This window comes from Lithobates pipiens, unplaced genomic scaffold (assembly GCF_037356315.1).
Source record: "Lithobates pipiens isolate NorthernLeopardFrog02 unplaced genomic scaffold, aLitPip1_a1.2 Scaffold_23, whole genome shotgun sequence".
Lineage (NCBI taxonomy): Eukaryota > Metazoa > Chordata > Amphibia > Anura > Ranidae > Lithobates > Lithobates pipiens.
The window spans coordinates 255,787,903-255,812,678 of NW_027507785.1; the positions used below are offsets into that span (position 1 = coordinate 255,787,903).

The following is a 24,776-nucleotide window of genomic DNA, read 5'->3' on the forward strand; positions in this document are numbered from 1 at the left end:
CACCACCATGATCCGTGATGGTGGGGACCCAGCAGTCACAGATATTCCTGGGTGCGTGCCCCAGGGGGCGTGCGAGACCAGGATTCTGGGAGGACATCATAGTACGCCCTCCCAGAGTTATCCGACCGTGCTGCAACTGTTTTTTTTAGCTATGGCCTGGTTGGCAACAGGTTCATTTATGCTTATACATGCAAACCCTTGTGTGCATGTACTTGAGTATGCATGTGTATAGGCGTAAATTGTTGCAGTCAAATATAAAAATGGCAATTTTTTTTTTGTGGTTCTGAAAGCAGCGCTAATTTACTGATCATTACAATAAGTCTGTGCATTGTGCATTTAGTTTTTTTTTATGCATTTTTTTTGTTTACCTGTAAAAGCCTCCCTTATGTAGATCTCCTAAACCCTGCGATATCTGCTGGTTATGTGTATAACAAACTCAGAGCTGTCACTCAAGTGACACTACATAATATTCCCCTGTGCTTCTTCCCTGGCTTCTTCCTTATCAGCTACATACAGGCATGTACTGGCCATTGGGACTGCAGGGAGTTTCCGCTGGGCCGATGGCTCAGTGGGCCAGTTTCAGTGACAAAGTAATGGCTGCATGGCTCCCCCTCAACTTCATACAGTGATGTGAGAAAGATGAGAAAAATACAGAGGAGAATAAGTGAAATAATAAAAGAGGTTAGTGAGGACTCCTTATGTTATGCTACTTATGTTTTTTTTTTTTTGCACAATTGCGTATAGTTTTATATACTGTTTTTGTGCTTGTTTACAAAATTAAAGTGGGCTGGTCTGGATGAAGTCCAGGGCCAAATTTTTGTCTCAGTCCAGCCCTGGCTACATAAAAGATTTTGTAGAGAGGTGAGGGGAGAGGAGTAGCTGGTCTAGCACAGACAGTAATTAGACCCTCCCAGAAGAGGAGAGGAGAGGACTATGAATGCAAGGAAGAATAGAGCTTTACTAGAGAACTGACTCTTCCTAAAGAAGTCAAATTTGATAGCAGGTTAGCAAGGCACATTCAAGTTAATAAAAATAATGTATACAAAGGAAAATGCTGCAAGTAAGCACTTAAATATGAAATATGAAACCAAAATCAAGAACACGGGGACATGACCTCAAACTAACTGGAGGAAAACTAATTCAAGAAAGTATTATTTTACTGAGGGTAGTTGATGCTCAGAAAAAAATTTCAGCAGAGGTAGTGAGACAGTCAACAGTAAATGGCTTAACACATGCTTGGGACAAACATAGATCTATACCCAGACAAAAAAGTTAATGAAAAAGAAAAAAAAAACAACCCCCCCCCCCCCCCCAAAAAAAATGTTCATTGCTTTTACCTGCAATTTCTTTAAGTTGGTGAGTTGACCGCTTAAGAACTGCCTCAAGCAACATAAAAAATCAGGACTACTTATGGTTTGTGATACAAAGGTTGGGGACTGGTGTTCTCAAGGAATAACAAACAATAACAATAGTGTTGTCATTCAGTAAATATGGTAGCCATAAGTATGTGGCAGGATGTTTTACCATGTTGAAGGTTGGGTTTTATAATAAAAAAATATGTTTTATTGTAATACACCTTGTCTAATGATTTCCTTCATATTTCCCTATAATCAGTCATATACAGTAGGTGCCGCCGATATTGTGTTTCCAGCGCAATCCTGACACGCTGGTTCCCAGCCACAGCTTCTTTAACCAGCGCGATCCCGTTGCGCTGGTTCTCGCGCTGGCTGCAATAGGAAAATGTCATTTTCCTATAGTAGCGAGCAAGAGAGTTCAGCGACAAGGTCACCGCACTAATGAGACCTGCATGCCTTCAGGGGCATACCAGGCCCTTAGGTCTGGTAGGGATTGTAAGGGGAAACCCCTACGCTGGAAAAAACTGCGTGGGGGTCCCCCCAAAATCCATACCAGACCCCTATCCGAGCATGCAGGCCGGGCGGTCAGGAAAGGGGGTGGGGACAAGCGAGCCCCCCCTCTTGAGCCGTACCAGGCCATGCGTGCCCTCAACATGGGGGGGTGGGTGCTTTGGGGGAAGGGGGGCACTGCTAGTAAAAGAGCTGGAAGAAGAAAGTGGAGGCCCGGCAAGAAGAACCGAAGAGGGGGACAAGACCCCCCGAAGTCGGAAGAAGACCCCCGGAACGGCGACGGCGACCAAGAAGAAAGCTGGGCTCCTCCGCTAGTAAAAGAGCTAGCAGAAGATAGCAGAGGAGTCCGGTGAGAAGACCCCCCAAGACGGAAGAAGACCCCCGGAGCTGTCTAATAAAGTATTTTAAAAACTTGTGTTGTGTTTTTTATTTACACTTTTTTCACCAGGTGAATGGGTTTGGGTACATGGTACCCTATACTCATTCACATAGGGTGGGGGGCCAGGATCTGGGGGCCCCCTTATTAAAGGGGGCTCCCGGATTCCCATAAGCCCCCCGCTCGCAGACCCCGACAACCAATGGCCATCAACATGGGGACAAGGTGCTTTGGGGTGGGGGGCTGCAGAGCACCCCCCTTCCCCCAAAGCACCCACCCCCCCCATGTTGAGGGAACGCGCGGCCTGGTACGGCTCAGGAGGGGGGGTGCTCGCTCGTCCCCACCCCCTTTCCTGACCGGCCAGCCTGCGTGCTCGGTTAGGGGTCTGGTATGGATTTTGGGGAGACCCCCACGCTGTTTTTTTTGGTGTAGGGGCTTCCCCTTAAAATCCCTACCAGTCCTAAGGGCCTGGTATGCTTCTGGAGGGGGAACCCATGCCGGTTTTTTATTTAAAATTTGGCGTGGAGTTCTTCCTTAAGATTCATACCAAATACAGTGCCTGGTATTGGCGGGAATCCAGTTCGGATCCCCGCACCAGTGTGAACCTGGCCTTAATATCAGCGATGCTTGCCGCTTATCGGGAAAGGAAAATAAACATTTTTCCTTTCCCGATGCGAGCCGGCTCGGCGCTGGCTCCCCCAACGGGGCTTGCAGGGTGTCAATCTCACCGATAAAAGCGGCGAGATTGACACAATATCCCTGGCACCTACTGTAATATCTCAGAATTGTAAAGGAAGATTTCCTCTGCCAGGCAGTGTGATAGCGGGTCCGAACAGGGAGCAAATTGTTATATAATGCTCAGCAACTGTAACTGAATGCAGATTCTGCTATGACAGAGGTCTGATTGAGTGATTATTTATACTCAGGACCACAAGCCTAAAAAAAATATTTTACTAACCTGGGGTGGGGTTGGGGGATAAGGGGTTTGTCTACTTTGTAAGCAATGTGTTTGCAGCAATGGGTATGTCACATAATAGTGATTTCTGCAATGCCATTAAAGTATTTCCTTCTGCTTGAATATTTAGATAATTAGATCATTTAGGCATTTATGCAAAAAGTTAAAAAAAAATTATTAATATTTGCCCTTCATACCTTTGCTACATTATAGTGAATATACTGTATATGATATATATCATCTTACAGCAAAAGAAATAAATTATGGCCAACCCCGACAGCAGTTGATGAATAGGGATGGGCGGATGGTTCGGCAGGAGCATAAGTTTGGGCCACACATTCATTGTTCAGACCTTTGGCGAACATCTGAACAGTGCATTGCGGTGCTGAACAGTGCATTGCAAGTCGTAATTGGCTGAAGCAGTGAAATCTTCAGTTAATCAGGGCACAGAGCACTGTCAGAGTCATGATTGGACACTGTCATCATGGCTTTATCCAATCATGGCTCATCCTCGCCCCACAGTATAAAAGTATTCTTTCAATGGCAGCCATTTTTAGTGTGATTTCGGCATGGAGAGAGATAGAACAGGGCTCTGTTCAGTGCTGTTAGTTAGTTACTGTGCTGTACTGTGCTATTTTGCTTCAATTCTCAGTGTACAATATTAGTTTAGTGTCAGTCTTGGGATAGCGTGAGTGTAGTGAGGAGGACCATCATTCAACTTTGCATAGTGTGCAGCTAGAGGGACAGCTCAGATAGTTTCACTGTAGTGTAGTGAGACCGTGTCATTCATACAGAATAAGGAATAAGTGTAGAATAAGGACAGCTCATATAGTTTCAGCGTATTGTAGTGAGACTGTGTCAGTTATCTTTACATTAGTGTATAGCTAGAGTAGGGACAGTTCAGATAGCTTCAGTGTAGTGACGGTTGAACACAGTCTATTTGATTACGCTACTGCCAGTTTAATGCCATTTCCTTTTGCGTGTGTGTCTGGCAGTTTAACGCCATATAGTTTTGTATGCGTTACTGGCAGTTTAACGCCATATAGTTCAGAGTGTGTTACTGCCAGTTTAATGCCATATAGTATTGTGTGTGTTAATGCCAGTTTAATGCCATTTATTCTGTGTGCGTTACTGCCAGTTTAACGCCATATAATTTTGTGTGTGCTACTGCCAGTTTAATGTCATTTACTTCTGTGTGCATTACTGCCGGTTTAACACCATATAGTTCTGTGCATCACTGTACGTTTGGTGCATTATGTTGCAGTATATTATAGTGTATCCGTGGAGTGTGTCTGTGTAGTGTGAGTACTCAAATTATTGTGCACCACACACGACTTTACATTTATTAAAGTGCAACTACAAACAGATTTACACTTCTTCTTTACATTTGCTGATAAGCACCGCCCCCTCCCTCCCAATAATGTCTGGGAGGACAACAAGGAGAGGCAGAAGTTCCCTTGGGACTGTAAGGGGGCCAGCAACAAATGGCTGGAGGTGGATGTGGTGGTCAGTCCTCAGGCAGGGCATCACTGCAGGGAAAGCATGGGCAGTGACAATATATTTAATTCACAGCACACTGGGTAACGCTGCATGCAACTCAAAAGGATGCAGAACAGGGCTTGGTGCTGCAGCTTGTTGTGCCCCCACATCTCCATACAGCTGTTGGTGATGATGCCAGACCTGTAAGCCCTCCTTAGAATTGTCCTATGAACATCAGGTACCCCCCAAGCGTTCAAAGGGTTATACCATGAGTCAGGCTAAAAGGTGCCATGCAGTGCTTCAGCAGTGTGTTTAGGGGACAGGAACCACACCGGAGCAGAGATTCTTGCAGCTCTGCAGGGACAGGCTCAGAGGTGATTCACACCACACCAGCTGGAGCCAGGAATGATTGTGTGCGATAATGGCTCAAACCTCCTGTCTGCCCTTAGACAGAGAAAGTTGACACATGTGCCATGTCTGGCACATGTCCTCAATTTGGTGGTGCAGTATTTCCTAAATACGTACCAAGGGTTGTAAGATGTGCTAAAGCTGGCCAGAAGAGTCTGTAGCCATTTCAGGTGGCCATACACAGCCAGTGCTTGGTTGGCTAAAATTCAACAGGAATTCCACCTACCCATGAGGCATTTTTTCAGCTTCCACATCCCATTGGCAGTGTCTGCATCACATGGTGGACGATTACCTCGGGCCAAATCAGAGATGGAGAGCTTTCCAGCTGAAGATCCACTGACTTACTGGGTCACAAGAATAGACTGCTGGCCAGAACTTGCCCAGTATGCTATTGAGTTGTTGGGCTGCCCTGCATCCAGTGTGGCATTCAGTCCTGCAGGTTTCATTACTGATCATAGAACGCATCTATCCACAGACTCCGTGGACTGTTTGGCTTTTATAACAATGAATCAGTCCTGGATTACCAGCTATGAAGCCCCTGATGCTGATGTTGCTGATTAAGTCGTTTTGGGATGTGGAATCTCTGCAGGACTTCAAGGCTGCCTAGCTTTGAGGGTGTTCAATCATTTCATCTGGAAGAATGTTTTTGGTATAGGTTTCATGGACACAATTAACACCCAAAGACCATTTTTTCAGTTGAAAGGTACATATTGCATTTTTTTACAGCAAGGCCAATTCTTGCTTTCATCAAGAGTACCTCTATAGGGTTATGGTGGGAAGGCGCCAACAACACCCAAAGACCAATTTTCCTGTACCTGTTTGACAGGTGCATATCATTACATTTACAGGTAGACTAAGGAGATCCCCCAAGCACTATATTGGAAGTTTTTTTTATTTTTATGCTTTCACTTTGAAAATTTACAAAAATCACTGCACGTTTAAAAAGGAAGTTTTTCACAAACTTTTTATTTTTATTTTTGATACATGTCCCACAGGGCAGGATCCGGGCCCCTATAACCATTGTATGCTCAATTCCTTGCATATAAGCCTTCAAAATGGGCACTTTTTATTTTTGAGATTGACTTTAATGGGGCTCGTTATTTGGGTCTGAACTTTCTCTGTGTTCGAAAGTTCTAGTGCGAACCGAACTGTTATCCATTAGGCCCATCCCTAGCGATGAATAAAGCATTTCAAAAACAAATCCCAGAACAATTAAACCCAAAAATGCACCCCAAAAATTCCGGGAAAAGTGAATTTTATATTTTAGATCAAGTTTCTGATTTCTGTTATTTAGATGTTCAAACATAACATTATGTTTTTAATTTGTTGGTTTAAAAGTAAGCATATTAGTTAAGAGACAAAACAACTGCCACTTCTCTGGCTTCAGAATAGTTTCAAAATTTGTGATTATTTAGAAAAATATGCAGGACATAAAAATTCACCCACACAATATATATTACTGGGTTATTTTTAAATGTTATCATACTATGGTGAAATTTAGAGTAGAAAGTTAGCCATAGAAGCTTTCTATTTAAGCAAAACTGATCAAATTGATAGTTTCCATGAACAAAGTGGAAACATTCCAGCTCATATAATATTTACACATAAATTCTAAAGTGCTCTTTATTTAATCATTTTTGTCATTCTCACATTCTATGTTCTCCCTCTGCTTACTTTTTATATAGCACATAATTAACAATGTTCACTAACCCCTTCTTACTATCTTATACACATAATGATACAGACAATTGATTTCATTGGCTCCGCTCTATAACATTATCTCTTGGGAGGCCAGGACCTTGACCCTCTAGCTATAAAATATATATATATATTCACATGTTCAATTATATCTTTGCAAGTCATAAGGCAGAAGACAGGATTCTAATCTGCATCTCATGCAAATGTAAGTATATAGTTTTTACTGGGCTAGGTGACTTTAATAGGTGCATGATATTATATAAATACTTAAAAATACCGGCTACCATAGTTTGACTGTAGAAGCTTAGTATGGAAATAAATGTTGTCATTAACGCAAAATGGATTTAACAACTAGTGGCACCATTTGTCGCAATGCTAATGCATTAGAACTTAAATGATGCAATTATTCAATTCTTATAATAGAAACATTCATACACATATGTGAATGAGTGTACTTAATCCATTTAATGGGTGTGGTCAAGTTATTAATGTTTTAGAGGGCTCTTTAGATTCATGCTTGTTACATTGGTATAAAACAAGCTGATGTTGATTTACATATTTATTGAATATTTATTGAATTTTCTTGATATATTATACTGTTGAATTGATACTTCTTATCTAATTATGTCCGATTAGTTACTATATTAAGCTTGGAGGATATTTATCATACTGTGGAACACAAGCAGATTTGGTAGGGATTTATAAATTATGTTCACTTTTTTTGTAATAATTTTTAGATTCTTTTTAGGAGGATTGTTTTGTAAACTAAATGCTAATGTAGTAAAGGTGACTAATACAATATAATTGTTTTTTCAGTACCTTTGAATATTCTTTCAGTAAGTTATTTCACGAAAAGTTGTATTTTATTACAAAAAAATCAAAGATATTTTTAAATGCTCTACAAAATCATGCAGCTCTGTGCTGACAATCTGGGGCTTTTATCAATAAATCTGAAACGTGTGTATAGTAAAAGAATATTTCTGAAAGATATGTGCACTTTCAATGCTTATATGATGTCAGTGTTTAAAGGAGAAGTTCTAAAGGTTTTAAAAAAATTAAAATTGGTCTGATGCTGCAGCTGTCCAACATTGACTCTAAGAACAAGAACTGAGCAATCACATGGCCCTTCAGCTGTCCAACATTGGCTCTAAGAACAAGAACTGAGCAATCACGTGACCCTGCAGCTGTCCAACATTGGCTCTAAGAACAAGAACTGAGCAATCACATGACCATTTATTGTTCCATTCTCGGTCTGGAGAGCAGTGACTCTTAGCCACCCCTCACCACTTTGTTACTGCAGCAATCACTCGACAGCTGGGCTGGAGAAGGGGGGGAAACAGCTGCCTCTGGCTGTCAGCTGAGTGCTGACAGGCAGAGTCAGCTGTCAACCAGGCAGTTGGTTGGATCCCGACAATATTGTTGGGATACTTCCAGGTCTGGAGTAGCTCTACCACGTGAGATGATACTCAGATGGAGGGAGTCTTTATAAGGCTGGTCATTATTCCCTACAAATCAGTCTGAGATAGACACTACTTCTGTTTTCGGCCAAGAACATATGCTCATCACTATTAAATAATACAACAGAGAACAAGGAAGTAGGACTTTGAATGAAGTACACGGAGGGTCAAATGTTGTTTTAAATGATATTTAACAAATCTATAATATGTGTAAAAAAGAAGGACATTTGTCTCATAATTTATATTCAATAGAAAATTGATATACTACACACATAATTAAATACCTGCATAGAGTAAAATATTGATTGGAATATAAATCAAATACATACTGCATGAACAGGATCCACATTGATGTGGTAGGATACAATATCTTAAATGTTTACACGCTTGCACCTGATGAGTGACATCAAGTCACGAAACACTCTGAGCCAACAGATGTCGTGTTTAAATTGTATATTGTATCCTACCACCTCATTGTGTATTCTGTTCAGGCATTATGTATTTGATTATATTCCAATCATGTGATATAAAATTTTGGGCTTTTCTATATGTATCATGTACTATTCTTTTTTTTATGATTATTTATGTATGAAAATAGAATTTTTGTACTCACAAAAAAATCCTTTTCTCTGAAGTTCATTGACGAACACAGCATCTTCATCTTGACCTTAGGTTATATTGCTCCTTTAGGAGAGGACTAGGCAGAACATGTTAAAAACAGCAAAACTGCACAGTACCACCCAGGGGGCGGTCCTACTGGCTATAACCCCTCACACTGCATCCAGCAGCTCAGTTCGTCAAAAGCAGTACAAACATAAATAGGAGAGGTGGGTGCTGTGTCCATCAATGAACTTCAGAGAAAAGGATTTTATGGTGAGTACAAAAATCCTATTTTCTCTTTCTTTCATTGACGGACACAGCATCTTCATCTTGACCTTAGGGACATCCCCAAGCAGTGTAAAAAAATGAGGGGTGGAAACAGCAAAAAAATAACTCCACAACCAGAGCTCCTCAATGTAGGAGTTTCAACCTTAAACAGCCGCCTGCAAAACCTTGCGGCCGAAGGAAGCATCCGAAGATGCGCTCACATCAACCTTGTAAAATTTAATGAAAGTGTGAACGAACGATCAGGTTGCCGCCTTCCACATCACAGACGCTTAATGTTGGAAAGCCCAAGAGGCACAATTGCCCTGATAGAATGTGCCGTGACAGGAAAGGGAGGCACCTGCCCCCTTATTGCATAAGCCTGAACCACAATCTCTCTGATCCACCAAAACCGCCGGGCGCTTCTTCAGACCAGCCACTGATACAAACAGCGAGTCCAACCTCCGAAAAGGAGCTGTAGCAGACAGATACACCCGCAGAGCCCAGACCACGTCCAAGGAATGCAAAGCAACCTCTTTGGGGTGTGACGACCAAGGACATAAGGATGGAAGCACAATGTCCTCATTTAGATGACTTCCGTGCCCTCAGCATAGTGGAGGTTATTGAATCCGACAGACCTCGGTCCAGTAGCACCTGGCTTTCAACAGTCATGCCATTAAAGCCAGCGATGTTAAAACAGGATGAAGTATTGGACCTTGCGACTGAAGGTCCTCTCACATCGGCAGCTGCCAAGGAACATCCGCCACCATTCTTACTATATCGGTGTACCGTCGATGCCGAGGCCAATCTGGGGCAATTAGAATCAGCCGAATCCCCTCGGCCTCCACTCTGCGAAGCAGACGTGGTAGAAGTTTGAGTGGGGAAGGCATAAATCAGCCGATAATGCCCCCATGGAACCACTAACGCACCTGCAGGGATCTATTGACCTGGCCACAAACCTCTGTACCTTCTGATTGAGGCGAGAGGCCACATCTGGCCTGCCCCACCTTAAGCAAAGGAGCTGAAATACATCCAGATGCAGCGACCATTCCCCTTGATCCAGCATCAGACGACTTAGGTAGTCCGCTTGCCGGTTTTCTACACACGGAATGTACACAGCCGACAGAGCCGGCACACGCCGCTCTGCCCACCGCAGGATGTGAGCGACCTCCAGTGCTGCAGCCGAGCTCCTTGTTCCTCCTTGATGATTGACATACGCCGTGGCATTGTCTGACTGGATCCTGCCCGGATGTCTTTACAGCCTCTGTGACCATGTGGTGAGGCACCGCTTGATCGCCCGAAGCTCCAGCACATTGCATGGTGATTGCCACATCCTCCCTTAATTCTGAGGTGGAAGCTACTCTCAGAAGGTTGTCCAGGTAACCCACGATTGCGATCCCTCGCTGCCTTAGCAAAGCCAGAATTGGGGCTAACACCTTGGTAAAGACCCTTGGTGCCGACACCAGGCCAAAAGGGAGAGCTACAAATTGGTAGTGCTCACCCCCAACCGCAAATCGCAGAAACCTCTGATGCTTGATGCATATGAAGACATGTAAGTGTGCGTTCTTGATGTCCACGGATGCCAGAAAATCCCCCTGCTGGAGTGCAGCGACCAATGAGCAAACTTGATTCCATCCTGAACCTTTGTACTTTCACAAAGCTGTTGAGGGCCTTGAGATCCAGGACCCAACGGACCCCTTCCTTCTTTGGGACTACAAACAGATTGGAGTAGAATCCCTGAAACCTTTCTGGAGTTGGTACAGGCACTATCACCCCGCGCAGGAGCAGGTCCTGTACTGCCCTGAACAGGGCTTCCTGATGAGTTGAAAGAAAATGAAGGTTGGAGGGAAAAAAATCTGTTTTTGGCGGACAAGAAAGAAACTCTATTTTGTATTCTGATAAAACCAGTTCGCAGACCCACTGGTCAGAAAGTAGGGAGGTCCACCAAGCTGCAAACTCCCGAAGGCAACCCCCCACTCGAGAGTCGGGGAGGGGTAAACCTTCATGCAGCAACAAATTTGCTCGCAGGCTTGTGAAACCAGGGACGCTTTTGTCCCTCAGCGGGCACCTTGTCGGACTAGGAACGCTTACCTGCCAACCCGGGCGGACGAAAAATCTGCTTCTGAGCGGAAATGGAGGGCCCTTGCCTACGGTGTGGCTCCTTACCTTTCCTAGACTGTGGGAGCAACATACTCTTACCCCCAGTAACATTCTTAGTAATGTCATCCAGTGAGGCTCCAAATAGCCTCTCTCCCTGGAAGGGCAAATCCGCCAGTGCTTTCTTAGATGCCTGGTCTGCAGACCAGCATTTCAGCCAAATCAGGTGACATAGCACTACTGCTGATACTGAGGCTCTAGAAAGCAAGGGGGCCGTATCTAAGGCCGCATCACAGACATACTTAAGGCCCTGCACCAACTGGTCCGCCAGACCGGGGAAGCCTGTTGTTTCTCCAACTCACAGTGCAACAATTTAGCCCATTCAGTAAGCGTCTGTGACACCAGGGCCATGGCTAACACTGGCCGCAATGCTGACCCCTGTAAACATGGACCGGGCAACCGCCTCGGCCCTCCTGTTGGCAGGGTCCTTGAAAGCAGGGGTCCCTTCCGTGGTTGCCTTATTTAACCTGGATACTGGGGGGTCAACAATCGGTGGAGATGTCCGTTTCTTCAGGAAACTCACCTCAAAGGGGTAACGCACCTCCATGCGTTTCGAGACTGAAAAGGCCCACTGTAGGCTTCTCCACTCCTTGTAAATAAACATATCAAAATAAGTTAGGTAAGGAAACACCTTAGCCGTGCGAGCAGGCTTGTGGGACCCGAAAGGGACGGACACCTCTGAAGATGCCCCCACCGTATCCTCCATCTTTAGGGTGTCCCGCTCCGCTGTGATAAGTGCTCCTACATGTGCTTTTTCCTGCTCTGACCCGGACACCGAGTCATTCTCACTGTCCGAACGGTCCTGGTCCGCATCCTCTGACATGTCAGAACAGGGGCCGTCTGCCACAGCGTAACTCGAGTCTGAATCAGAGCTTTCCCCAGAAGAAGGTGGGGGAGGGGGCATTTTTACCCCCTTTGCACCCTCACGCCACTTCCATCCTGGCAACAAAGGACTCCAGGACCGCCTACAGTGTCCATAGGCACCGCAGGTGCAGGGGAACAGGTTGCCATAATAGGGATGTCTGGGTGAGGAAGCGCCAGCTTCTGACACCATGCTGACCCACACTCACCTGTCACCCCTTAGGGACCTAAGGCAAATCATACAAAATGTCCACCCTCCTAGCTGCCACAGACTGAGGGCCCCCGCATCACTCACCACCCTGACCCAGGTACTGCGCTGTGCCGCTGCTGTCCACTCTCCCCTGTGTCAGCCATGAGGTGTTCTGTGTAAAAAGTGTGCTGCTCTAGAAGGAAACAAGCACCCAGTGCTAGAGGCAAAACAAGCTGAGGCTACTAGAAAATGGCCACTGGCCGCCTCACCAAAAAACGTCTGAGGGCGCCGGGAAAATGGCCGCCCAACTTCCAGAAAATGGCCAAAAGGAAAAAACTGTCTGTGGCTACAGAAAAATGGCTGCGGCCACACCAACACCCAGCTCAGCCCCCTGTCAGGACCCAGAGCCCCCCCAGAGGACCCCCGGCCACGGAAAGTGCATGGCAACCCCATGCGCCCAGTCACACAGTGGCACATAGCATGGGGAGGAGGGAAGGGACAGAGAGAAAAGAAAGGGAGAGTGAGAGACCCCCCTAGTCGACCTCCCAGGGAATACCCAGCTGCTCTATCCTGCCGAGACAGGTGGAACCATACTTACCCCTCCTGTAGGGACTGCTGGACGCATTCCACAGACAGACCCATCACCCAAGCAGTAGGAGGTGGCTGTCGGCCACGGCACACTGTGACACGGACAGCAGTAGCCCGGTCATACAGTATGTGTTTGCCAGAGCATATAGCTTACCGGCCACCCCTGGATCAGACGGGGCCGACCCAATGCATTGCTAAGGTCTGTTCAAGCTCGATGGCCAGACTGGGGAGACTATCAGGATCTATATTATCCAGCCTGTCACCCAGTCCGGCTATTGATTTTAGATCACAGGAATCAAAAATGCAGAAAAAAGAAAAAATTCCCAGGACCAATGGTCCCGCCGGGAGCCAGGTTCTTCTCCTACACTAGGCAGAAAAAAACTGAGCTGCTGGATGCAGTGTGAGGGGTTATAGCCAGTAGGACCGCCCCCTGGGCGGTGCTGTGCAGTTTTGCTGTTTTTAACATGTTCTGCTTAGTCCTCTCCTAAAGGGGCGATATAACCTAAGGTCAAGATGAAGATGCTGTGTCCGTCAATGAACGAAAGAGAAAAAACGTTTTTGATTCAATATCTTACTCTATGCAGGTTTTTATGTTATATGGGTAGGATATCAATTTTCTATCGAATGTGGATTATTATGAGACATATGCCCTACTTTTTTACACATATTATAGATATGTTAATTATAACTCCACACAACATTTGACCCTCCATGTACTTCATTCAAAGTCCGGCTTCCTTGTTCTCCTTTGTATATTTTAATAGGGATGGAGTCTAATGACAACGTTATCTCCTCATATAAAGTCCCAAAGACCCCTGTTTTAGAAATGTGCTCATCACTGTTACTTATTACTAGAGGATGCAAAGGGCCTGTACTGACTAGGCAAGTAAATGTTAAATTAATTGGTCCTGGCTTCTCACACAGTTAATAATGGAGGATAATCCTATCTTTTTCTTTAAAGCGGAGGTCCACCCTAAAGTGGACCTTCCGCTCATTGGAATCCTCCCCCCCTCCGACGCCACAATTGGCCCCTTTCAGGGGGGAGGGGGGTGCAGGTACCTGTACAGTACAGGTATCTGCACCCACTTCCGGCGTAGATTCTGCAGAAGGTACGCCCCTTTCTGCGGAATCTACGCCCCTTTCCGAAAGTCCCCCGCTGCCTGCTGGGAAACACACGGATCCCAGAGACAGCAGGGACCATCCTTATTGCGCAGCGCGACTCGCGCATGTGCAATAGGGAACCGGGAAATGAAGCCGAAAGGCTCCACTTCCTGATTCCCATACCCAAGATGGCGGCGGCAGCACCCGAGAGACGATCGAGAGATCGGCTTCGGGTGCCGACATCGCGGGCGCGCTGGGCGGGTAAGTGTCATTATTTTCAAAGTCAGCAGCTGCAGTATTTGTAGCTGCTGGCTTTTAAAAAAAAACAAAAAACGGCGGACTCCCGCTTTAACCATTTTTCAAATTTTGACATGGCAACAGTTTCATTATTCTCATATTAATTAACAGCATGTGTAACAATTCAAACACCTTGAGGTAGCTCTCTCTGCCAATGCTGACGTCAGACGGGTTGAGGGAGGAGCACACAACAACTTGGCTCAGGCTTATCTCGGCAATGTCAAACAAGATGCTCTTACATGTACAGTCATTATTTCCCTCAAGAAATGTCAGCTCATGGTCCCTGCAATTCAAGAGCTGTGGTTATATTGGACAGTTGTCAATGCATGTCTAAGAATGGCTTAATTGTTTTTAGGTTTATATACTTTATCATCTATCAGAATTATATAGAATAGTTCTAGTAAGGTCATACACAGAGCATTGCAAAGTTCAGGTGTCTACCTGAGACTTAAAGGGGTTGTAAAGGCATTTGGCTTTTTATCTTATTGCATTCAGGGCCGTCTTTAATATTGATTGGACCCTGGGCAAAACTTTTTTTGGGGCCCCCCATGCAGTTTTGCTCTCCGCCTGCTCAGAGACATGCAATAAATAGCAGTCAGACTCAAAATCAGCTTACTGAATCAGATCAGGCAGCTATTGCGATTGGTTGCCAGAGGTTACAGTGTATCATTACCGCTCACTGACTGGTTGCTAGAGGTTACAGCACATGATTTCTGCTTGCTTATTGCTAGAGATTACTGTGGATATGATCTCAGGGGGGCATGCCCCTATTTAAATATGAATGCCGGTAATTTACATGCAATCACAGGGTCTGCAGGTGAGTCATCTTTATACAACAATAGGGCAGAGCTGGGCAGCATTAGTAGCAGCACTTCACACTGAGATATTGGGACACAGCACAGGACTAAAACCTCAAAGGATGAGGGAATTTAAACCAGGATAGTTGGCAAGTATGAGGCAGCTGCTTTGGGCCCCACAACAATGACAGGGCCCAGGGCAGCTGCCCCCTTTGCCCTGCCTTAAAAACGGCCCTGATTGCATTTGGATAAAAAGCCTCCTGAGTGCAGCAGCCCCCTCCACCTTGCTGATGTGAGTTGGGGGTGTGGTAAATGTTAATATTAAGTATACATCATCAAAGCTTTAATTTTAATTGCCTATTCTCATCCCTGTCTACTAAAGTATGGAATAAATATTTGGAAAATCTGGTCTCCGGCCAGAAACACCAAAAGAGAGAATGCGAGCAAGGGGACTATTGCGGTGCACATTACACATTTGTAAGCATTGAAACAACAAGAAAGGAAAACATATATGACATAAAATTTAATCGTTTATTAAAAATAAAAGCATTTCGCAATGTAACATAGCAATAACTCATGGGGAAGGTGTAGTATTTCAACTAGTTTTGCTTTTTCAGCTTCTTCAGGAAATACAAGCATCTAGAGATATGTACATAAGTCACAATTAGATCAATAAAAACTGTATGAAGTAATCTTTGATAATGACATAGAGAAAAATGGAGAAAAGAACAATTACACAATGCATATAAAATATTGTTGCAGGGTCTTACCCAAACGCCTTAGCCCCAGGGTAGCTCAGACATACCGGGGGGAGTTTTTTTTTTTTTTTTGTCTACTAAAGTAGGTGATTCCCTTCATCCACAGAACTGTCAAACTTTCATGTGACTTCAAAAGACGCCCATAGGAACAAGGTGAGTAGAACACTAAAGTTTGCATTTTGAAATACAGATGAAGAACAAAAAACAATTTAACTTATGTGCAATGCAATATAGCACAATAAGATTTTTTTAGTGTCATTGGAAACAAACATACTTTTGAATTTTACAAGCTTACATAATAGTGGATGTGACTTTAGCTTCATCTATAATGCTATGATGAATAGGTGCATTATAAGGCAGATTTTTAAAAGCTCTACAGATATGCCTTCTTGAACAGTCAGTGTCTGAGAACCAAAGGTGCGTTGGGTGATTTATTTTTTATATCTTTCATGTAATGAGAAAACAATTTGTCTAAAATGCTAAAGGTCAGCAGGGTAGTTTTAGGGAAATTCTCAATTTGCTGCCACCATATTTCTTTTTATTGCCCAATAAAATCTTTATTTTAGATTTTACAGATAGCATGCATACATTATGATGCATCATGCAGTATATAATGTATTTTAAAATATGCCTATATGTTTAAAGTGATTGTAAACCCTGACATATCATGACCACAGTGAAAAAAACTCGGACACATTGGGGGTTATTTAATAAAACTGGGCACTCAGAATCTGGTGCAGCTGTGCATGGTGTCCAATCAGCTTCTAACTTCAGCTCGTTCAATTAAGCATTGACAATAAAACCTGGAAGCTGGTTTGTTTCTATTCAGAGCTGCACCAGATTTTGCACACTTCAGGTTTATTAAATAACCCCCACAGAGATTAAACAAATCTTGTACCTGTGCATCTGTATCCACCTCTTCTCTTAAGCCTTCCAAAACACACAAATCAAAGAATATTTTTTCAACAAACAGGGGGCTTTGCCATCACACTGCACATCCTAGAGTGAGTGTAATCTGAGACCTGAGTTGAGGAAAATTACATTAATTTCACTCACTCTACATTCACTCATAAGAAAATAGCTGATTTTGTCATTCACATTCTGTGTGCTGGAGGCAGAAGCAGGGTCTTCTTCTGAGATACTGTGGTGTTGGCATAACCTGTCAGAAGTGAGTTATGTAGATAGCGGAAGAATGACAGAGGAGACAAAAGTCACACTCTGTGATTTGGGTTAGGACTATAACACGCTATAGAGGGACATGCCCTATTAGTTTTTCATTACATTTGTTTACAACCACTTTAAAGGGGTTGTAATCCTTTGTGTTTTCTCACCTTAATGCTTCCTATGCATTAAGGTGAAAAAACACCTGGCAGTGACTGACCACCCCCCAGCCCCCTATTTTACTTACCTGAGCCCTTCAACTTGACTCGCGGGGACGCGTTGTCTTTCTGCCCAAGGTTCTCGACTCTTGATTGGATAAATTGATAGCAGCACAGCCATTGGGTCCCGCTGCTGTCAATCAAATCCAATGACGTGGGCGCGGGGGGCGGGCCGAATCATACATTCGGCGGCTAATGCTGGATTCGGGAGCGTGCACACAAGGTAACAAGGGAGAGCACTTCTCCTAGGGGGTTATCTGATGTGGTGAGGAGCCACGAGAGCCACCGGGGGGCCCCCAGAAGAGGACGATTGGGACCACTCTGCAAAACGAGCTGCACAGTGGAGGTAAGTATGATATGTTTGTTATGTAAAAAAAAACTAAAAAAAAAAACGAACCCTTATGCCCCGTACACACGAGCGGACTTTTCAACATCCAAAGTCCGAAGGACCAAGTCCGTCAGACTATCCGATCGTGTGTGGGCTGCAACGGACTTTTGATTCGCCAAAGTCTGACGGACTTTAGAAATGAAGCATGCTTCAAATTTTCCCGAAGGAACTCCGCCGGACCCGGTCCCCTTCGAAAACTCCGCTCGTGTGTATGCTACTCCGACGGACTAAAACCGACGCTAGGGCAGCTATTGGCTACTGGCTATGAACTTCCTTATTCGAGTCGGGTCGTACGTCATCACGTTCGAATCCGTCGGAGTTTAGTGTGATCGTGTGTGGCCAAGTCCGTTCGGCCGAAAAGTCTGTCAGAACTCCGTCGGAACTCCGGCGGAACTCCTTTGGAAGTCTGTCGGACATAAGTCCTCTCGTGTGTACGGGGCATTACAATCACTTTAAGTAGCGATGTGACTGCATTTGTAGCAAGAAATAAAGTACTATAAATGGTCTAGAAAAATGAAAATAGTCTGGAGAAGTGAACAGAAACTTGCTTTAAACTTCATATCATGTACAGGTGAATTAAAACACTAGGTTTGTCTCCTGTACATCATTGGTTGTTCAAAATAAAGATGATTGCAACCCTTCAGAGATCTTAACACAGGAGTATTGGCCACACTATATTTGAAAGATTTATAAAACAAATAGAAAGCAATATTTGAATAACCATGTGTCGGGTAGCCAAGCCATTTCCTGGTATGTAACTTATATCAGAGAAGGGCGACAAAACTAATAAAGGGACTGGAGGACCTTAGTTATGAGGAAAGGTTACGAGCACTGAACTTCTTCTCTCTGGAGAAGAGATGCTTGAGAGGGGATATGATTTCAATGTACAAATATTGTACTGGTACCCCACAATAGGGATAAAGCTTTTCCGCAAAAGGGAATTTAATAAGACACGCAGCCATTCACTAAAATTAGAAGAAAAGCGGTTTAACTTTAAACTGTGTAGAGGGCTCTTTACTGTAAGACCGGTTAGGATGTGGAATTCTCTTCTACCAGCAGTGGTTTCAGCGGGGAGCATCAATAATTTCAAAAAGCTATTAGGCATCTGAACAACCACAACATACAGGAATATACAATGTAATACTGACATAAAATCCCACACGTAGATTGGACTTGGAGTGTCTTTTTTTCAACCTCGCCTACTATGTAACTATGTAACTATATATAGTGCCATGAGAATATCACTACAGGCACCCAGAGGTTCTATCACATGCCTTATTTTCATAGGTGATATTAAGGGAAGGTATTATGGAGCAATAACTCCAGGGATGCTAACAGTTCAAGTTTGTTATAGCAGCTACTAATCTACCCACTTTTTGTACCTGCAACTTTTGGGCACTCTCTTGCTTCTGATTTTTATGGGGAGAAAACATGAATCCTAGAGTAAAAATGTTCAAGCATTGAGGGCCTTCAGCTGCCAGTAGGGTTTTGTAGAACAGGCGGCACTGATGGGTGGCACTGATATGTAGCACTGATGTGCATTGATAGGCAGCACTGATGGGCACTCATGGGTGGCACAGGTGAGTACTGATGGGCACTAATAGGTGACACTGATGAGCACTGAAAGGCTGCACTGATGGGCACTTATGGGTGGCACTGATAGGCAGCACTGCTGGGCACTGATGGGCACTGATAGGCGGCACTGGGCACTGCTGGGCACTGATATGTGGCACTGATATGCAGCATTGATAGATGGCATTGATAGGCATCACTGATGGCACTGGCAAGCATTGGGGATGGGCACTGATTGGAAGCTGCCTGGGCACTGATTGGCATTTTCTGGCATTTCCTTGGTGGTCTAGGGTGGCATACCAGGTAGTCCTGGAGGCATCCTGGTGGTCCTGGATGGGCATCTGAGGGGGGACTGCGCCGATTGGCTCTCCTCTACTCGCGCCTGTCAGATGCGAGTGAGGAAAAGTCGATCAATGGCTCTTCCTGTTTACATCGTGATCAGCCATGATTGGACACGGCTGATCGCGTGGTAAAGAGCCTTCGTCAGAGGCTCACTACCTAGATCGGTGTAGCGGTGTGTCTGACTGACACACCGCACCACTGATCAACACGATGCACGCCCCAACTGGTGCATGAGAGTGGTTGTTCGATCTGGGAGGCAGTTGTATGATGTCCACCCAGAAAGAGCTGCATCGCCCAGCCGTCATTTGACGGGCAGCAAGTGGTTAAACAATAAAAATTAAATATTCCTTTAAATATCTTGCCTGGGGGTGTTCTTAGTCTGCCTGTAAAGTAGTGCATCTTCCCCATGTTTACAACAGTACCAAAGAAAAATTACATTTCTAAAGGAAGAAATGTCATTTAAAACTGCTTGCGGGTGTAATGTATTGTTGGATCCTGGCAATATAGATAAAAATCATTGAAAAAAAAAACGCATGGGTGTGAATAAAGGGGAACCCCACACCAAAATTAAAAAAAAAATTGTGTGGGGGTCTCCTCAAAATTCATACCAGGCCCTTCAGTTCTGGTATGGATATTAAGGGGTACCCTGTGCCAAAATTAAAAAAAAATGGAGTGGGGTCCCCCATAAAAACCATACCAGACCCTTATTTGAGCACGCAACCTGGCAGGCCACAAGAAATAGGGAGGGGGGGGATGAGAAGATGGATGGTCATCGCGGGACATTTTTATTTGGTTATTTTTTTAATAAAGGACTTGTCACAAACTGTCTACTGTCATTTTTACTTTTTTTGTACACTTTTTCTGGTAAATGTATAGGGGCACAATGTACCCGATACTCGCTCACATGGGGGGAGGCAGAATTTGGGGGTCCCCTTGTTAAAGAGGGTTTCCAGATTCTGAAAAGCCCCCTGTTTCAGCAAATGGGCAGACAACACTGTATCCTGGACTAGGCCAACAAGGCCTAGGGCAGCACTTTGCAGGGGGGGGGGGGGGCAACTCGGAAAGAGTCCCTGCCTGCTTGCGCTGTTAGTGTAGTGCCAGTCTTATGGGGCGGGCTGGGTTGAGAGGCAAATTAGTAAAGTGGCCGCACTGTTTCTGGTATGCAGGTGCCCGGTATTCCGCAACTGTGGGGTGGGGGGGTACCGCTTCTAATTTTGACTGCCCTATCATCCTGCACCCCAAACCTTCCTCACTGTGCTATACGTTATATATGGGTATATCTTCTTAGTCCTCTACATAAAATTATCAGAAATGTGTGCTTAAAGTAGAACTATAGGCAACACTTTTTTATTTCATTTTGGAAAGAGTAAGGGGGGTTATAGCCCCTATCAGTTTATTTTTTACCATCCCTGTCCCATTACAGAGATTTCCCTTCACTTCCTGCCCCATAGAAAACAGAAAGTAAGAGGAAATCTAGGCAAATTAAGGGAATCCTTTCGGCAGAGGTCCGAATGGACTTTATGAACGAGCGGACTTGCGCACACACGAACAGACTTTCCGGCAGACTAGGTCTGACGGACTTCCGACAGACTTTTGGAGGAGTTCCAATGGACTTTCAGAATGAACGGACTTGCCCACACATGGACTGAAGTCCGTTCATTTTGAACATGACTCCAGGTACGACAGGACTAGAAAGGGATGTCAATCGCGCTGCTTTCATGGGCGAGATTGACACCTTGCGAGCCCCGTCGCCTGGTATGAATTTTAAGGGGAACCCCCTACCCTGAAAAATTGGCATGGGGGTCCCTCCAAAGTCCATACCAGACTCTTATCCGAGCATGCAGCCCGACCAGTCAGGAAAGGGGGTGGGGACAAGTGAGCGTCCCCCCTCCCTGAACCGCACCAGTCGCATGCCCTCAACATGGGGGGGTGGGTTCTTTGGGGAAGGGGAGCGCCCTGTGTGCCCTACACCCCAGAGCACCTTGTCCCCATGTTGATGAGGACAAAGGCCTCTTCCCGACAACCCTGGCCATTGGTTGTCGGGGTCTGCGGGTGGGGGCTAATCGGAATCCGGGGGCCCCCAGATCCCAGCCCCCCACCCTATGTGAATGAGTATGGGGTTCTTCTCCCGCTCTCTGGCCTCTTCTCCTGCTCTCCAGTTCTGCCGGGCTCATCCGCTATCTTCTGCTCTTTTGCTAGCGGTGGCCTGGCTTTCTCCTTTGTCGTCGCCGTTGGTGTCTACCTCCCGGCAGATCAATGTCACTTCCGATACACAGTACACAAAACTGCAGCATTGGCAGAATCAGGCCTGATCTCTGCTGACACTATCAGTTACATTTTTTAATGGCGGTTCAAACAGTCCTTGACAACCAGATGCCTTTTTACCTGTGAGCCACACTAGGTACCTATAAATTTATTGGCCAAATTGTAGAGCGAAAGGTACACTAGTGAAGAGGTCTACAGGCTACTGAGCATGACAGATGAGTGCGATAGGGAGTCCTCACTGTCACAATCAGGCTCAGTTTTCGATGTGTAGAAAGTAGCGACACAGATAGCTTTAACGAAGAACTAGAGAGCCCTTCTAAGGTCCGACGTACTCGACTCCATTCCCAGGTTGCTGACATGCTACATTGGTATGATTCTCGTATGCAGCAGAGTGCCAGTACAAGTGCCGCTCTACCTTCTGGTGAACTGGTGAGACAAACCAGCACTGCAGTAATACTTGATGTCGTGGCAAGTCCCATAAATGCAGTTCAAGTGGCTAGCACATGTAGTGTTCCACAGCCACCAAGGATTCAAACACAGGCCTGTAGAGCCCGTAGTGCCCTTTCTGATGGCAGCCCACACATTCTGCAGTGCCTGTACTTCCCCCATTTAATGGCCATCCTGGAATTTAGGTGGAAACAGCAGATTTAACACCCCTTAATTTTTTTAGCGGTTTTTCATGGAAGATCTTTACAGATCTATTGTGGACCAAAGCAATTTATATGCCAATCAATTTATCGCTGCAAACCCAAATTTGACTCTTGCCAGACAATTTGCATGGAAACGTATCATGGTTTAGGAATGTAAGTCCTTTCTGGGCCTATCCCTCAACATGGGCATTACTAAAAAGAATGAGTTGTGGTCCACTGACCCAATTTATCATATGCCTGTGTTCTCTGCTGCCATGGCTAGGACTAGATAAGAGCAAATATTTTACACACTTTTCGTTGATGCACTTCAGCGACAATGAACTCTGTCATCCTCGGGGTGACACTGGATATGATCGGTTCCACAGAATTCGGCTACTCTTAAATTACTTGAAACAAAAATTTGCAGCCTTGTATGCCCCCAACAAGCTCTCTGCATAGATGAGTCCCCGATTACGTGTTATGGCCTCCTTTCTTTCAAACTGTTTCTCCCCAGCAGGCGTGCCAGATATGGGGTCAAAATATAAGCTCTGTGACAGGGCAACAGGCTATACATGTTGTTTCTGGATTTACGAGGGAGCAGATAGTCACTTGGAGACCCCCAACTGCCCAGACTACATAGGGAGCAGTGGCAAGATTGTTTGGGACTTGGTATCACCCTTATTCTGAAAGGGGTACAATTTCTACATGTACAATTATTACATAAACGTGCCACTTTTTAGACACCTTTTTGAATTTGAAATTGGAGCATGTGGCACCATACAATCTAATTGCCGGGGCTTTCCCCAACGGCTTTTAAATTCCTAAATTAGACAGGGGGAGAGAGCCTGCTTGAGAAGTAATGAATTGCTTGCAATGAGGTGGAAGGACAAATGGAACTTTTTCGTTCTGTCTTCCATTAATGCAGACACGGCAGTCCAAATTACTAAGGTGACTGGTGTCCCTCTGTGTCCACGAATATAACCTTAAAATGGGAGGGATGGATGATGGGGCCTTACTTAGCTGCCTGTAAGGCCAGATGCTGGTACAAGAAAGTGTCTGTATATTTATTCCAATTGGCTCTGTTCAATGCTTATATCCTATACAAAGCGTCAGGAAGAACTGGATCCTTCCTAAAATTCCAGGAAGAGATCATCACAGCTTTTTTGTATCCAGAAGGTGCTGTGTTCCAATTTCCCAATCCAGATGCAGTAAACCAGGTGCATGAGAGGCATTTTCCGGATGTTCTCCCTGGTACCCCTATCCACAGAGCACCCCAAAAAAGATGCTGTGTCTGTAGAAAATGTGGATATAAGTGTGACACCCGCTATTTTTGTTCCTCCTGTCCTGGCCAACTTGGTCTTTGGACTGTTTCCGTTGTTATAACTAATCACTAGTGTGATTATTAGTATAGGGCAGTTTTTCTCAACTCAACACAGTCATCAATCACCTGTGCAAAATAATGGAGAGCCTGAAAACATGACCTGTTGGGGTGCCATGTAGACTAGAGTCTAGAAGCACTGGTATAGGGTACAGGACGGGACAGTCTAGGGCACACATTCACACATTTAGGGTCTGGAAAGATGTTAGATGGCTATCGTGTTTTAAGAGACCCTAGCCTGGAATGTTTAAAGTTTTTTTATAGTCACAAAAAAAGTGTAAAAAAATAAAAAGAAAAAAACAAAGAATATAAATAAATAAATAAAAAAGCCAAAAATAGTTGTCATTTTATTTTATTGTTCTTATTTTTTTCTGTATTTTATACTATACTTCTATACTGTAAAGTTTTATTATTACTGTGTTTTATTAATCGGGATCCTGCAAAATACTCAACATGTCTCTCAGTAAATAGCTTGGGGTGTCTACTTTCCCGAAAGGGGTAATGGGGGGGGGGGGGTTGGGCTATCTTGGCAATTCCACATATACCCATGGCATGTCTGAGCAACATATCATTTAGTGACAACTTTGTGTACAAAAAAAAATAAAAAATACAGAAACTTGTGGCAAAACATAAATAATTACATTAGCCCATCATGCTTCTCAGCAAATGGCGTGGAGTGTGTACTTTCCATAAAGCAGTAATTTTGGGGGGGGGGGGGGGGGGTGCTATCTTGATGTTTCAGGGCCTCCAAAACTGTGATGGGTATGGTAGGTATCAATGATTACTTCATGTGCCAACATCCTAAACTACAGACAAAAAGGTTTATTTCCCTTGGATATATATTTGCAACCAATTGCCTACAGTGCACTTTCAGCCCCTTCCTGTTTTTCACTTTTTGTCTGTCAGTAAATTTTGTAACTAAGTCATTATTCACCTTCACTGATGTGCGCTGATGAGGTGGTACTGATGGGC

The 24,776-nt window shown here is 44.6% G+C and overlaps 1 protein-coding gene across 3 annotated transcripts in view; it reads left to right on the forward strand.

Annotated features, from left to right (window-relative positions):
* Positions 1-579: 579 nt before the first annotated feature.
* The window catches only part of LOC143928280 (putative ferric-chelate reductase 1), a 147,717-nt gene continuing 123,520 nt past the window's right edge, over positions 580-24,776 (forward strand). The window contains exons 1-2 of one of the 3 annotated variants that reach the window (XM_077453066.1): positions 580-681; positions 15,935-16,004. The gene's annotated coding sequence lies outside the window, so the exon portion shown is untranslated. Of the gene's footprint in view, positions 682-6,921; positions 6,987-15,934; positions 16,005-24,776 lie in introns of those variants that run through there. The other 2 variants (XM_077453067.1, XM_077453068.1) reach the window with 2 other exon arrangements.